Source organism: Tenrec ecaudatus, chromosome 5 (assembly GCF_050624435.1).
Source record: "Tenrec ecaudatus isolate mTenEca1 chromosome 5, mTenEca1.hap1, whole genome shotgun sequence".
NCBI classification, from domain to species: Eukaryota; Metazoa; Chordata; class Mammalia; order Afrosoricida; family Tenrecidae; genus Tenrec; species Tenrec ecaudatus.
Genome location: NC_134534.1, coordinates 114,917,079 through 114,921,131, shown reverse-complemented (window position 1 = coordinate 114,921,131; position 4,053 = coordinate 114,917,079). Strand labels below are relative to the sequence as shown.

The 4,053-nt window shown below is 39.2% G+C and overlaps 1 pseudogene; it reads right to left on the bottom strand.

Moving 5' to 3' along the window:
* Window positions 1-1,414: 1,414 nt before the first annotated feature.
* On the bottom strand, window positions 1,415-2,936 carry LOC142449231 (T-complex protein 1 subunit zeta pseudogene; annotated as a pseudogene).
* Between the last annotated feature and the right edge of the window lie 1,117 nt (window positions 2,937-4,053).

Sequence of the window (4,053 nt, the reverse complement as noted above, 5' to 3'; positions counted from 1 at the left end):
AAGAATGGAGGATGACTACATTATTACTAACCCTCCCAGCCTCCCCCCCCCACCCTCCATCCACCAAGTGGATTCTGAGTCATAGCCACCCTGCATAGTGTTTCAGAATCTGTAAACCTCTATGGGAGCAGATAACCTCATCTTTCTCCCATGGAGCAGATGAGGGGTTTGCCTAGCTGACCACGTGGTTAGTAGCCCAACATCATTACATAACTGCCAAATTATATCACTACACAGCTGCTAATTTACCCCATCAAATAACTGCCCAAACACTGAGAATCATGTACCAGCCAATTGACACACAACCTTGCCCATTATAGTTAGAGTTATTCTTGCCATACAACTTAGTATTTCTTGCCCCCAGATGTATGGCAAAATGATGGGTAACTACTCAATAAATGTAAGTGTATATAATTCTTAAGTTTGATATCAAGGAAGGTTATGTTGTGAGGTAGTTACTTTATTGTGCCAACTTCGCTGATAAACACATGTGGAATTAATTGAAGGGTGGGAAGATAAATGGCTCAGTGAGCCTTGCCTTTTTTGTCTCTTGCTCTTTGATCATCAGACCAGTGTGCAGCTGCCTTGCTTGTTCTTTGCCTCAATTTGCAAGCTACACTACCTGTGGGACACCTAACCCATGGACTGCGTCATTGTAATTTGAGGTTCCTTCAAGACCTGCTTTGTCACACCATTGGAATTTACATCTCTTGAGCTGGAGACTATTGGATTCTGTCTTTTGCCTGCTGTTGGTGACCTGCCTTGCTGTTTGCTGCCTGTGCCTGGATAGCCTGAATTGCTTTACAGAGGACTACCTGGCACTTCTCAAGACTTGAAGGACTGCCATTGTCTTACAACTGTCTCACGGGAGTGAGTTGCAGTGAGCCATTTGTACTGCTTTATAATTTAATTAGATGTTTGTTTCTTATATTATACATCTTCTATCTGTATAAATGCATATAAAATTATTAGCATTCTAGTTTTGTTTTTCTAGAGAACCCTGTCTAACACAGTTGCTTACATAAAACATCATAAATTTTTCTCTTTTGCACAATTCTCAGAAAAAGTTTTCATAGCATTGATTGATTTTATTTCTCCCTTAAATATATGATAGGTTTTGTCAATGAAACCATCTGGTACTGAGATTTTCTGGCTGGAAAGGGCTTTGCTTATTTATTTATTTTTAAATGATAAATTCAGTGTCTTTTACCAATATAGCATTATTCAAAATTTCAATTTTGTTTTATTTTAGTAATTGTGCCTTTTAAGGAATCTGTTCAGTTGATGTAATTTTTCAAATTTATTGGAATACAATTATTCCTAATTTGTCATTATTCTCTTAATATGTGTAATAATGTCCTCTATCATGGGTGAAACTGATAATTTATGTTTTCTCTCTTACTGATGAGTCTAGCTAGAAGCATATGAGTTTTATCAATCTTGTTAAAGAATTCTTCTCAGCTAGCATGATCTTGTCCACCAGGAGAATGCTGGTTGCAACCACAGTGCCGGGCGGTAGAAACTGTTTTTTAACACAATAGTTTTCCCATATGCATGCTTCCATGGCCACCACCAGCTCACCTGCGTTCAAGTTCACCCACAAGTTGACCAGATTCTGAATGCTTGAGTGTTTCCTGAAGCTCAAAATCAGAGATCTGAGCAAAATTCTTTGATATAATGAGCAGCACATCAGCCAATGCTTAGACTCCAAGCTGGGCCCTTGATGTTGGACTTATGTTTCATCAGAGCTTCTGCCATGGTCACTTCCATTGTACCAGCCCCTGGGGTTAAGCAACCATCATTGATGGCATTTTTTTGACCACTCTCATATCATTTCAGATGGCATTTTTGTTTTGAGTGAGGGTGTGCTTATTTGATGTTTTGATCAGCAGCATGACTGGGCATGGGTTATTGCACTACTTGACGAAGGCAAACTTCTCTTCTCCCAACATGTATTCAGACTAGGATTGTATGTCCAAGACCGTCCAGATTCAGATTTTCTAAAGAATTTAGAGCCACTCTGCCACAGACAAGTGTAAGCTTCTCCATGCTTCTCTGTAAGCCTTCCTTTACCAGGGAAACCTCACTTGATCCATCAAGTCAATGTTGACTCATAGCAACCCCCTGTAGCTTTCCAAGACTGTAACTGTTATGGTAGTAGAAAACCCAGTTTCTCTCCCTTGGAGCTCCTGCTGGTTTTGAACTGTTAACCATGCAAATGGCAGTCCATTGCATAACCACTACATCACTAAGGAAAAGTGGTCAATTTCATTTTGGTTAATTCCAACAAACTTTTTATGGAATGACCACAGACTTTCTTTTTCAGCTCTATTATTTTCTTCACTCAGTCTTCAATGAATTTTCTTTCAGCTTTAATGAATTTCTCCCTCTCCTCTACACTCATGTAAAAGAAGTTCAAATTCGCTTCTGTTTTTTTTTCATATTCTATGGACTCATTGAAGATCAGGATATATTCACTTTCTACTCTTTTCTTCATATCAGAATGCTGGCCCCATGATACAATACCAGCCCTCGGATTAAACTTGCATCCATTTCTGATTTATGCCTCATCTCAATGATTTTAACCATGGTAAGGTCAATGGGCTCAACTTGCTTTCAGCAAGTTCCATTAGGATTTCCGTGTGCAGAAAAGTCTTGGCCACATCTATCAGTGTCTCTTTGCCGACTTTGAGTTGTTCCAGAAATTGAAGGGCCTTTCCTTCGCTGCTTCAAAGCCTTTGGTTATTATGTGGAGATACAGGCCTTCAACAATGTAGGGGTCTGTCTGCTTTAATATCTCCCTGATGATCAGGACAATGTAAGTACTGTCATCTATAGTATGTCATCTGGGTCTATTTTAACTGCTGCTATTAAGGTGTTGGGTATTGAATTTGCATTTCATGAAGCAGCATGTTGCCACCACTGGGAACAAGCATCAAGTACCTTCATGGTGCTCTTGAGCTCCAGGTTGGTCCTCAACCATCTTGCCTTGGAGTTCAGGGTCTTCACAGCAGATATAGTTGGGGTAGTTTCCAGTCATCTGTTTTGTTTTCCATGGGATGTATATTTTTCATTCTCTTTGATAATGTTTATGTATGTGTTAGAGTCAGTATGTTTATCCCTATATTTTAATTGATAATTTTTATAGGTCAGCACTTGTGGTGTAGTTGTTTCAGGTTGGGCTGTGGTCCTCATCATGGGCAGTTTCAATCCACCGGAAGCTCTGAGGGAGAAAGCCTGAGTTTTCTATTCGCATTAACAATTACAGTCTCAGAAACCCATAGAGAGTACCTATGAGTTAGCATTGACTCAATGGCAGTGAGTTTTTGAGTTTGAGTGGTGTAGTACTTATGCATTAGGCTACTAACCACAAGATCAGGAGTTTGAAACCACCAGTTACTTCATGGGAGAAATAAAGCTTCTTACTTTCATAAAGAGCTACAGTTTTGAAATCCCACAGAAGCAGTCATACCTTATTTTATCTTACAGGGTCACTATGAATTAGAATTCACAGGTTGTTGGTAAGTTTTTTGGAGAGTTCACATGAGTCTCGAGTTCATTTTTGTATGTGGAGTGCAATATGGGTCCTGTTTCACTCTTATGCAAATAGAAATACAATTATGCCAACACCATTTGTTGAAAGGGATGCCTGGCATGCTAGTGGTTACACATTGGGTTGTAATCTACAAGGTGAGCAGTTCACAGACACCAGCTGCTCCTTGGGAGAAAGATGGTACTTTCTACTCCAGTAAACAGTTTCAGTCTCAGGAACTTACTGGAACAGTTCTATGAATTGGCAGACTTGACAGAAATTTGAGTTATTTGCTGAAAAGACTATTTCTTTCTCATTGAAAATATCATGGCTCTTTGTAAAAGCTCAGTCTTCTGAAAGTGGATGGATTTATTTCAGTGTTCTCTATTCTTTGCCATTGGCCTAGCATTTTAGTGCCAGGAGATCATTTATAATATCTTGAGTTTTAAAATTTTCCTGAGGCTTGCTTTCTGATATAACATATAGTCTGTTCTGGAGGTTACATGTGTGCTAGAAAAGAA